Here is a 12,971-nt window from a genome sequence, read left to right on the forward strand (position 1 = left end):
GAAGAGCGGGGACCCCCACCAATGTGCAGAGCTGGCCCCTCCGGGACAGGCGCCCCTATTCCCAGTCCCCGGCCATGGAGCTCGCCCGGCCCAGGGAACACGGGCTTGAAGCAAAGTCTCCCTTCGAGGCGGGGTCACAGGGGACTCCACCTTCTCCCCATGGGCCTGAAGAGCACGCAAAGCTCAGGAGGATGTGGAAAGCGTTTATTTTCTCTGTGAGTGGGACCCCGCTGGTCGGGCTGTGGCCTCCGCTCTCCTACAGGCCCCAGTCCAGCCAGCGCCCCACGGTTTCTGCATCTGGAGTCAGTGGTTAATTGACGGCGCTTGCAAAACACGTCAGGCTTGCTGGCACAGCAGGGCGCTGAGCGCCTGGGGCTGGGTTGGCCGGGTGGGTGGGGCCCCTGCGCCGGGCCCTGCGAGGGGACGAGTCCCGGCACAGCCTGTGTTTGCTGAGCACGCGCGGGTCTGAGCGCACACGTCTGCGCAGGCGTGCTGGGCTGGGACCACCGTGCCGCCCCCGTGGAGCCACGATCGCGAACGATGCCCCTCCCCATCTGAGTCCTCGCCGCAGGGGTCGTCACAGCAGGACCCAGAGGAGGGTAGGGCCCAGGTTGAGCAGGAGACCCGTGGCCATGCCCAGAGGCTGCGCCCCGTTGGGGCCACTCTATCACACAGGTCCTTTGCACAGCAGGTCACGCCCCGCACTTCAGACTTAGGGGTTATCGACGCCGCCAGCACCGTGTGGCTGTGGAAGCTATCTCGCAGGAAAGGGCACAGTCCGTGGAATATGACTCCACCTTCCCTGTGGGCACAGAAGGAGCCGTCTGGGGTGGGAGGCCCCCTCTGACCCTCCTGGGGTCGTCCCTCCTCACCCTCTCCCCAGACCCGCTGGGCTCTCCATTCCTCTGCTGGGAGGCTGTCCTGTTCCACCAGGCACCCACACACACACCCCCGCCCCCTCCAGGAGGCTTCTGGGAGCTAGCCCCTCTCTCTACAGATGGGGACACTGAGGCGGGCCGGTGAGGGGCAGAGTTGTGCCCCAGGTGACACTGATGTTGGCCCCCTGCCATTCCCAGAGCCCCCCCCCCCCAACCCATCTGCACGCTCTGGGTGCTGGGAACTCACCACTGCCCATGGCTGTGGTCAGGTCGCCCTTAAAGCAGACAGCAGGACTCCAGTTGCATTGGGTGGGCTGGCACTGGCTGAGCTTGCCGACATTGCTGATGCCATACCAGGTGTAGCACCACAGGCTCAGGGCTGGGGCTGGGCAGGGACACAGGCCCAAGCTCAGAGGGCGGGAAGGCTGGGTTCAGACTCCCACACAACAGGACCACAGTTGTGTGGGAGCATGGCCTCTGGACGGCTGCCTCTGGGCCCCTCTGAAAGAACTGTGGTCCCTTTCCACACTCAGGTTCTGGAAGGCAGACCCCTCACATGCTCACAAGCACAGCTTCTCACAGGGCATTGCCACCCATGCCCTTGGGCCAAGTCCCTCGGGTGTCCTGGCACTCACAGAGCTCCGAGCACAGCAGGAGGACCGGAAGGACGCGATGGAGGCCTTTGATGACGCCTGGAAACGGCACAGCTCCGTGGGCCCCTTTGGGGTGCCCCAGGTCTAGGCTCCTGCCTCGCCTCCCCGACTGACCCCCCAGCACACCTCCCTCCTGTGTCAACTCACCACTAGCTTCAGACTCCTTTCAGCAAGCCAGCATCTGGAGCCGCCTCCCTGGTGGCCCACTGTTATACCCCCCAGGACCCTTGTGCCCCACCCATAGGAATGCGGGGCTGGGCTCACCTGCCTCCACCTGCATCCACCTGTCAGACCTCATCCAGGACCTTGAGTCCCAGACCAGCAGGATGGGTGTCACCTGGGCCCAGGTGGGAAGGAGTGATTGGCAGGCATCCAACCTCTTTCTTCCTCAGAAGCACTCGCTTTGGGTAAATCCCAGGAGGAAGGAGGCTGGGCGGCTCCCCCTCCCTCAGAACTGCAAAATTGAGACCTTTCAGAATCATCCATCTCCCGGCCCCTTCCTTCTCCCGGCCCCCAGCCCCCAGTCCCACAGGCCACCTCCAGTCCTCTGTGCATCCCCCACACGGCTGCGGGGGAGCCTCCTCCTGGGGATTCCTTGTTCTCAGCTTCCCCGGGGAACTTACTGTCTTCCCAGCAAGCCCCTTCCTGGCAGCTCGGCCTGCAGAAAGTCTGCCGTTGGTGCCCGCCTGATGAAGGATTTGGACCAGGAGGATCCTGCCCTTCCTGTGGGATAAAACAGACCTGTGAGGATGCCGCCGGGGGCTGCTCCCTGCACTGTGGCGGGGGGGGGGGGGGGGGGCTTCTTCCTGTGTATGGAAACTTTACCCCCTTCACCCATCCCATGTTGCCTGTATTTATGATATGCTGTACTAGGTGCTGAAGTCTGGACACCCCTGGCGGGTGGGCCTGTGGTGTCGGTCTGCCTTCTTCTTTGTCCCAATAAAGAGTGGGAGTTGATCGTGTCTGTCACTGTCGGTTTCAGGACATAGGCTAGGGGGGGGGGGGGGGGGGGCGTGTTTGTCCACCCATCTCCTGAATTAGCTGTGCCCCCAAAGTCCTGCTGTCCCCACAGGCTCCATTTCCAGAGATCTCTCTGGGGCAGACCCTGCCTGTCCATCCTGCTGCTGTCCTATTAGAAATGTTGGATGGGCAAAGGCAAAGACTTGGAAGAAAGAAGTGCATTATACTCCGGGTCCCAGAGAGGGCGCTACGGTGCGCGCGGGGGCCACAGAGGAGCATAGCCAGCAAGGTGCCCCACAGAACAGGTGGGGAGCAGAGAGAGAATGGACCTGTGGGCGGAGCCTTTCCCGGGGTCAGGGGTTAGGTTGTTCCAAAGCAAGCCAAGCAAGCAGGAAAAGGCAGGAAGCGAAGTCCCGGGGCTGACCTGGTTATCGAGCTTCAGCTAGTTTTGAGTGTGAGCTCAGATCAGGACAGTGAGACAGGCGTTAGACGCTGGAGCAAGAACTCACAACAGAGGATATTTTTTTCCTTTCAGTTCTGTTGAGGCATAATTGGACATTCGGCCCTGGGTAAGTTTAAGGTGTGCAGCATGATGATGTGACTTACACACACACATCATGAAATGATGACCACAGCACATCTAGTGACATCCATCATCGCACATGGATGAAGAACAGGAATAGAAACAAATTTTTTCCTTGTGATGAGAACTCAGGATTCACTCTCCTAACAAGTTTCATATATAACCTGCAGCAGCATTCATTCTATTTATCATGTTGTACATTACATCCCTAGTACTCCTTTATCTTGTAGCTGGAAGTTTGTACATTTCGACCACCTCCATCCAATTCCCCCTCCCTTCACCCCGCCTCTGGTAACCAGAAACCTCTTTTTCTATGAATTTGTATTTGAAGTATAATTGACCTATAATACTAGGTTAGTTCCCATTTTACAACGTAGTGATTTGATATCGCCATACATTTCAAAATGATCACCATAGTAAGTCTAGTTACCATCTGTCACCATTCAAAGGAATTATATAATTACTGACTCTATTCCCCACAGTGTACATTCCATCTCCATGACTTAGTTATTTTATGAGCGGAAGTTTGGCCCTCTTAATCTCCCTCATCTATTTCTCTCCTCCCCTCAACCCCTCCCCTCTGGCAGCCACCTGTCTGTTCTCTGTATCTGTAACTCTGTTTCTGTTTAGTTATATTTGTTCATTTGTTTTTTTTTTTTAGACTCCACATATAAGTGAAATCACACAGTATTTGTCTTTGTCTGGCTTATTTCACTTAGCAAAATACCCTCTAGGTCCATCCATTTTGTCACGAATGGCAAGATTTCATTCTTTTTTATGGCTGAGTAATACTCCATTGTGTATATACCACATCTTCTTTATCCACTCATCTATTGATGAGCGCTTAGGTTGCTTCCATAACTTGACTACTGTGATTAATGCTGCAATGAACATTGGGGATACATGTTACTTTTCTAATTACTGTTTTCCTTTCCTTTGGATAAATATCCAGGAGTGGAATCACTGGATCATGTGGTAGTTCTTTTTTTTTTTTTTTTTCATTAAAAAAAAATTGGAGTATAATTGCTTTACAATGTTGTGTTAGTTTCTGCTGTAGAATGAAGTGAATCAGCTATATGTATACATATATTCCCTCCCTCTTGAGCCCCCCTCCCACCCCCCAACCCCCCACCCAGGTCATCACAGAGCACTGAGCTGAGCTCCCTGTGTTATACAGCAGCTTCCCACTAGCGATCTATTTTACACATGGTAGTGTATATATGTCAGGGCTACTCCCAATTCGTCCCATCTTCCCCTTCATATGGTAGTTCTATTTTTAGTATTTTGATGAATCTTTATACTGTTTTCATAATGGCTACAACAATTAACATTCTCACAAATGGTGCACGAGGATTCCCCTTTCTCCACACCCTCACCAACACTTGTTATTTGTTGTCTTTTTGATAATAGCCATTGTGACAGGTGTGAGGTGACACCTCATTGTGGTTTTGATTTACATTTCCCTGATGAGTGATGCTGAGTATCTTTTCATGTGCCTGTTGGCCATCTGTATGTCTCGGGGAAAATATCTATTCAGGTTCTCTGCCCATTTTTTTTTTTTTTTTTGCGGTACGCGGGCCTCTCACTGCTCTGGCCTCTCCTGTTGTGGAGCACAGGCTCCGGACACGCAGGCTCAGTGGCCATGGCTCACGGGCCCAGCCGCTCCGCGGCATGTGGGATCTTGCCGGACCGGGGCACGAACCCGTGTCCCCTGCATCAGCAGGCGGACTCTCAACCACTGAGCCACCAGGGAAGCCCTGCTGACTACTTTTTACGTTATGTTTTTTGAACTGTAAAATGAAATAGACCCTGAATTCTTCCAGTCTGTTTCCTCAAAATTTGGCTACATCTCTCCAAACTAAAACTTCCTGTTTTTCTCCCACCCTTCTGATTTGCAGTCATTAAGAACTAAAACTGCCCTTTTTCTAAAGCCATGCAAACTAAAGATGGACAACTTTACATAAACTTCCGAGAAATCACCACAACAGCTCATGTATAGACAATCTTTGTGCCTCTTGCCACGTGGGCCACTCAGAAAGATCACTTGAGCCATTCAATCCGCAAACCAGGAAAAGCTGTCAAGTTGCCACTGCCTGCCCTTAAACCACGTGAAGAACACTTCAGATATGATACGAAGAGCTCTTCTAGACTGGCCGCCCTCAGAACTCGGACAGTGTTTATAATTTGCTCCCATCATTCACCGTTATTTTCCCTTAGTTTCCATGGCAATGCCTTATTAAATGCCTGACTTCTCCTACAATGGAGGCCTAACTTAAGACCCCACCTGCGCCACCACCTCCCAAAAGGAGACACAACTACTTAAGTGATCTCTTTTCAAGACTAAGAGCTTAATTCAACGAAATAACGGGGTGACCTACCACCTCAGCTTTAATGTGTGAAAATTCCAGGCAGGGTTCAGGAGGGCACAGATAGGGCTCGACGCAGGCTGCCCCAAAATATGCCAATGCCACATACTGACTATACTACAAAGCTACAGTAATCAAGACAGTATGGTACTGGCACAGAAACAGAAAGATAGATCAATGGAACAGGATAGAAAGCCCAGAGATAAACCCATGCACACACGGTCACCTTATCTTTGATAAAGGAGGCAGGAATGTACAGTGGAGAAAGGACAGCCTCTTCAATAAGTGGTGCCGGGAAAACTGGACAGGTACATGTAAAAGTATGAGATTAGATCACTCCCTAACACCATACACAAAAATAAGCTCAAAATGGATTAAAGACCTAAATGTAAGGCCAGAAACTATCAAACTCTTAGAGGAAAACATAGGCAGAACACTCTGTGACATAAATCACAGCAAATCCTTTTTGACCCACCTCCTAGAGAAATGGAAATAAAAACAAAGATAAACAAATGGGGCCTAATGAAACTTCAAAGCTTTTGCACAGCAAAGGAAACCATAAACAAGACCAAAAGACAAGCCTCAGAATGGGAGAAAATATTTGCAAATGAAGCAACTGACAAAGGATTAATCACCAAAATTTACAAGCAGCTCATGCAGCTCAATAACAGAAAAATAAACAACCTAATCCAAAAATGGGCAGAAGACCTAAATAGACATTTCTCCAAAGAAGATATACAGATTGCCAGCAAACACATGAAAGAATGCTCAACATCATTAATCATTAGAGAAATGCAAATCAAAACTACAATGAGATATCATCTCACACCAGTCAGAATGGCCATCATCAAAAAATCTAGAAACAATAAATGCTGGAGAGGGTGTGGAGAAAAGGGAACACTTGCACTGCTGGTGGGAATGTGAATTGGTACAGCCACTGTGGAGAACAGTATGGAGGTTCCTTAAAAAACTAAAAATAGAGCTACCATATGAGCCAGCAATCCCACTACTGGGCATATACCCTGAGAAAACCATAATTCAAAAAGGGTCATGTACCAAAATGTTCATTGCAGCTCTACTTACAATAGCCAGGAGATGGAAACAACCTAAAAGTGCCCGGTCGGATGAATGGATAAAGAAGATGTGGCACATATATACAATGGAATATTACTCAGCCATAAAAAGAAACGAAATTGAGCTATTTGTAATGAGGTGGATGGGCCTAGAGTCTGTCATACAGAGTGAAGTAAGTCAGAAAGAGAAAGACAAATACCGTACGCTAACACATATATATGGAATTTAAGAAAAAGAAAGTGTCATGAAGAACCTAGGGATAAGATAGGAATAAAGACACAGACCTACTAGAGAATGGACTTGAGGATATGGGGAGCGGGAAGGGTAAGCTGTGACAAAGCGAGAGAGTGGCATGGACATATATACCCTACCAAACGTAAAATAGCTAGCTAGTGGGAAGCAGCCGCATAGCACAGGGAGATCAGCTCAGTGCTTTGTGACCACCTAGAGGGGTGGGATAGGGAGGGAGGGAGGGAGGGAGACGCAAGAGGGAAGAGATATGGGAACATATGTATATGTATAACTGATTCACTTTGTTATACAGCAGAAACTAACAAACCATTGTAAAGCAATTATACTCCAATAAAGATGTAAAAAAATAAATAAATAAAATAAAATAAAGTTACTTGAGAAACACCCAGTACCAGAAGAACGCTCTGACCCTACTTTGTCCCACTGAAAGCAAGAAGCAAAAGTCCCACGGGAAGGTATCCCCCCTATGTGGGGAGGATTGGAGGGCACCCTTATCGCCAAAGATGGGGGGCTTTTGAGTCTGAGAAACGGGCATAAAAAAACTTTGTTACTTCTTCATTAATATGACACCCCAAGCAAAAAAATCCCTCTGTTTTATGAAATCTTCTCAAATAACACATTCTTTGCCTGAACAGGTATGTAGACAGCCATCTCTGGTCACTTCTTAGGTCCTGTACCTGCGGGGCCTCCGTACCTACAAAATTAAATTGGTTTCTTTTCCTTCTGTTAATCCATCTCACATCAACTAGATAGAGCAGCCAAAGGAACCTAAGAGGGTGGAGGAAGTCTTTTCCTCCCCTACAACATCCACAAAGAGAATCAAAGGGACACCCTAAAACAGAAAAACAAAACACCTGAAAGTGAAAAACTCACTGGATGGGCTTAACAGCCAACCAGATGCAGGAAAACAGAACAATAGAAAACCTGAAGACAGGCCTACAGAAAATATCCAAACTGACACCCAGAGAAAGAAAAACAAAGCAATGAACTGACCTGGGAAGAGGGGACTCGCAGGTCAGAGTCCAATATCTGGCCTCCATGTAACCGGAGTACTAGAAGGAGAGACAGAGAGATGGACAGAGCCGATCTCTGAAGAGAGAACGGCGGAGATGACAATTTTCCAGGATGAGCTTGGGCCATCGGCCCACAACCCAGAAAGTTCAGTGTGGCAGGTCCAAAGAAAAACTCACACAAAGAAGACCAATCTCAGACGTACCACAGCTGAACCGTGGAAAGTGAGTTTTAGTAAGTGAAAATCTGAACATCAGCCAGTGGAAACCCAGGGCGTACCTTCAGGCAGCCACACGCCAGCCATGTCTGCTCTTCCCACAAAACCAGGAGAAACAGAAAACCTCACGGACAATCACTTCCAAACGCCGTAGAAAGAAGACACCGATCACCAAGACTTCTCTTCTAAGGAAGAGAAAATACGCTCCAAACACGAAGGTAAATGAAGGCTCGACACAAAAACAGTTCGGCTGCCGCCTTACCAGCAGATCCCACTACAAGGCATGTTTACTGCACTTCGCATTTAGAAATAAGACATTTGACAAGAGCCCCACGCAGAGGAGGTAACAGAAGTGAGATGTGGGAACAGCTCCGTTAGTATCAGCCAGGGTAGACTTCAAGGCAAAGAGCAGCGCGAGAGTTAAAGGCAGACGGAGATTTCACATCCACAAGGGAGTTCTGGAACTCACTCCGAGTACCTTTCCTGACTACAGTGGCGTTACACAGAAACCAGTCGCTTCACGTGTTTGGACATTAAGAACAATCGCAACGCATAAAGCCTCCACAGGAGAAAACAAAAAAGATTTGGGGCAGCACAATAATTAAAATATTACAAAACAAAACCAGACCTAAACAGCCTCAAGGCCTGGCAGGAAAGGACGGGAGGCCAAGCACACATCAGAAAGGCAGAAAGGCTGAAGCCCCAGGATCTTATTTTCCATCTCAAAAGCCAGGAAAGTGACAGCAAATTCAACCCAGAGCAAAGGGCCTGAAAAAAGACACAACTGAAGCTGGAATGGGGAGGGACCGCTTCGTGGGAGGTTGGAGGTGCCTGTACCCAGGGGAGGGGCGGCTAGGGGGGTAGGCGAAGACCAGAGACCCCATGGGTGGGCGTGCTTTGGGGTTCGGATGGCTGACTGGCGCCCGCGGGATCCCGGAACCTTGCTCGAGTGGGTAGGGCCGAACCTCGGGACCGGCAAACGCTGACCGGAGGCCGAGTCCGAGCCTGCTACACGGCGCCCACCGCCCGTGACCTGCCCAACCTTCTAGAGCCTTCAACGCTCCCCGTGTCCTGCCCAGACCTTTTGGAACCTTCCTCGGGACGCTGTGTCCTGCGAAGACTTTCTGGAACCTTCCCAGCCTGCGTTCTGCTCAGACCTTCAGACCCTCCCTGTGGCCACCTTTCCTGCCCAGACCTTATGGGACATTTTCCGCCCGCCCCCGCAGCAGCACCCCCCCCACCCGACCTTTTGGAACCTTCCCCGTGACCCGTGTCCTGTGAAGATCTTCTGGAACCTTCCCTGTGGTCCCGGGTCCTAGCGAGACTTTGGAACTTCCGCCGACCCGCCCATCTTGCCCAGACCTTCTGGAAACTTCCGGGCACTCAGGAGTCGACCAAGCTATAACCTAGGCGGTAATCTCCACATCCCCAGCGAGCCTGCTTTCCTGTTTCCCCCACACTAGGCGTCATCACCGGATCTTGTCGCTCCTCCGCCTTTGATCCTATTTGAAACAGTTATTTGTTGCATGTAATTGTCTAGTCCAGTTCAGATACAAAGTGTATCATGATGCTGCAGACTTTTGCTGTGTTCTCATTCATTCAATGTTGATTTGGTAGCTCGCCCTTCTATAGTTGGTCATCCTTCTCAGTGTGTGTCCTGCAGTAAATCCTTCCACCGTTGTTAGAAATTCAGTTGTGTGACTGTAAGAGAAGGATCCACGGTCTGTGCTTGTTCATGTTTATTAAGATAAGTATGTAGGTGAAAGGTAAACCTCGTTTACATCACTCGTAGAATTGAATTGTGTAAATGTGCCACTTTATAAAAATTAAAATAGGTTTGTGCCCCGGTCTGGGAAGATCCCACATGCCGCGGAGCGGCTGGGCCCGTGAGCCATGGCCGCTGAGCCTGCGCATCCGGAGCCTGCGCTGCGCAGCGGGAGAGGCCACGGCAGTGAGAGGCCCGTGTACCGCTAAAAAAAAAAACTATTCAAAGTTTCCAGTAAGGGGCTTCCCTGCTGACGCAGTGGTTGAGAGTCCGCCTGCCAATGCAGGGGACATGGGTTCGTGCCCTGGTCTGGGAAGATCCCACGTGCCGCGGACCGGCTGGGCCCGTGAGCCATGGCCGCTGCGCCTGCGCGTCCGGAGCCTGCGCTGCGCAGCGGGAGAGGCCACAACAGTGAGAGGCCCACGTACCGCAAAAAAAAAAAAAAACAACTGAGGTAGGGTTGAGGTCTAACCGTACAAGTTACAGGCGTAGAATACAGCGATTCACAACTTTAAATGCTATACTCCGCTTATACTCATTACTCAATATTGGCTGCATCCCCTGTGCTGTACAATACATCCTTGTAGCTTATTTTATGCGTAATAGTTTGTACCTCTTGATCCCCTCCCCCTATCTGGCCCTCCCTCCTTCCCCCTCTCCACTGGTAACCGCTAGCTGGTTCTCTATATCTGTGAGCCGGTTTCTTTTTTGTTACAGTCACGAGTTTTTATTTCTTACATTCTGCGGATGCGTGGTAACATACAGGATGTGTCTTACTCTGTCTGACTTACTGCACTTAGCATAATGCCCTCCAAGTGCATCCATGTTGTCGCACGTGGCAATATTTCATTCTGTTTATGGCTGAGTAGTAAGTTTGTTCGGGGTTTTCTGTAAGATGGCATGGAAACTAGCTAACTAACTTTTTGGACACCCAGTATGTGCCACACTGTCCTTATGCATTCATCTGTGGATGGACACTTAGGTTGCTTCCATGTCGTGGCTATTGTAAAAAGTGGTTTGAACATCGTTTTGCATTAGCGTGTTTAGTGTTTCGGGTATGTACCCAGGAGTGGAACCGCTGGGCCACTCTCCGTCTTTTTCTGTTGGACACAGACTCTTAGTAACAGCATGGACCTGGGAGCAGGCGTCCTGGGACATGGGGCCTGTGAAGTCCAGGCTTCAAGGAGAGGGCGGGCCCTTGCCTCCTCCAGGCGGTCCTGGCTGGCCTCACGCTGCAGTTGGCATTGCCGCCCCCAGGCGGTGGCCAGGAGGGCAGACATCCCGGCCAGCGGGTCCTGGGGCTCTGCGTGGGTGGGCAGGTGGGGCAGGGGCTGGGTCGCTGCTGGGCCTCCGGTTGCCTCCCCCAGCGCAGGGCAGAGAAAAAGGAGCCTTCCTGGGGCGCGGGCTAGTGCCTGGAGTGGGGATAGGAAGGGCCGGGGGTGAAGTGTGGAGAAGCCGGGGCCCAGCAGCCAGGGGAGGGCGCAGGCTCTGCTCGCCAGCGTCCTCCGCGTTCAGGGCCGCCATGCGCGGGCCTTTGCCCGGTGGCGCCTCTCACTCGCCTTCCTCTCCAGCCAGCACTGGCGCCCCCGCCAGGCCAGGAACGTCAGGGCGCGCTTCCCTCTCGGGCCCCTGGGCCTTCTGGGGCTGGGCTGGGCCCTTGGCCACAGCTGTGCCTTCGGGGAGACCGCCCGGCTCGCTCGGCCTCAGCACAGGAGGAAGTCTGCAGGGGGTGCTGCCAGGCCCACGGGGGGTGACATGGGGAGCAGGGCCCTGAGAAGCCCCTGGTGTCCTCATCACTGAGGAGCCATTGCAAGAAGGCTCTCCTGGCACCTGCACCTTGGTTTCAAGGCTGGGCCGTCTGCGAGGCACCGGGACTTCAGCGCAAGTACCGGGGCCTGTGGTGCCAGCGCCTCGGGGTGCAGCCACCTCTGCAGTTCCTCGGGGCAGGGGGTCGGCTTTGGGCTGACCTGTATGTCCAGCACCCTGCGGCAGAAAGTGTAAGGACGGGGAAAGCTGGCACACGGCAGAGCCCCGACAGCCCCAAGGGCAGACCAGGAGAGGCCAGGAGGGGCCGCGGGGTGGAGCGCACGCCGGCAGGAACGGGCAGCAGGAGGCTGGCCAGAGTGGCCCGGGCCGATGGCGCCAGCACACCAAGGGCAGGCTGCGTCTCCTCGGCCCAAGGACAGCTCTTACACCATTTGGGGCTGAGGCACGTCGTACATCTCAGCCTGACGAGGGGCCTTGGCGGTTCTGACTCATTACCGCAGCCGAATATTCCCCGAGGAAGTGTCAGGAGCAGGGAACGGATTGAAGGAGAATGACCTGTAACACTCAGGTCGTCAGCCACCCTGCCAACCCCACACATACCCCCCGTCCTGCCCCCAGAGCCTGCGCTGCGGTGGCCTCACCGCCTCACCCCCAAGTCAGCGTCAGGGCGCTGGGGCCCCTGTGGCACACCGGGCAGGACGGGGGGCCTTGGGAGGTGACAGAAGCCCCGGGCGTCAGTAGCCTGTTGAGGAAATGGGAACAGCGACAGCGCTACCCACCTCACGGGAAAGCTGCCAGGCATGGGTGAGACGAGTCGGGGCCCCAAACCGTGGACCCCCTCTTAGGGGTGGCTCTCAGGCTTGGCTCTGGCTGCGTACTTGCTGGCCAGGGTCCCTGGGAGAGGGGGGAGTCCACAACCACACCCCCGTCATAGACTCTGCCCATGCCGGGAGCACGGGGTCTGGGGGGAAAGGAGGCTACGGGCCCCGAGCACAGGCCCCGTGGGGGAGGCGGTGGCCTTTCACCCTCCTGCCTGAGGAGGGGCTTGCAGGCCACCCCCCCAGTGACCCTGTCTTCTAGGGGCTCTCTGCTCCTCAGCGGGACCAGCAAGGCCAGACAGACAGGGCCTCGGCCACATCAGTGCCCTGGCAGTCCCAGTGCCACCGCCAGTGGTGTCTTTGCATCCCCCTCTCTGCCCCCGTGAGACTGGGAGACCCCGTTGCTGGCTCCTGCCTCCACTCCCTGGACCCAGCACAGGGCCTGGGGAAGAGTGGACAAAACACATGCGGCCTCAAGAAATTAGAGCAAAGCCCTCACCACCGCTTTCCACTCTGGTGCTTGTAGAAAAGGGATGAAAATACCCAAGGTCCCCTTTCATCCCTTGCTAAGATAAGGCACCTATCCATCTTGCTTCTTTCCCTCACTGGACGGGGAGGGAGGCCTCT

Source organism: Lipotes vexillifer, unplaced genomic scaffold, assembly GCF_000442215.2.
Source record: "Lipotes vexillifer unplaced genomic scaffold, Lipotes_vexillifer_v1.1 scaffold394, whole genome shotgun sequence".
Taxonomy (NCBI): domain Eukaryota; kingdom Metazoa; phylum Chordata; class Mammalia; order Artiodactyla; family Lipotidae; genus Lipotes; species Lipotes vexillifer.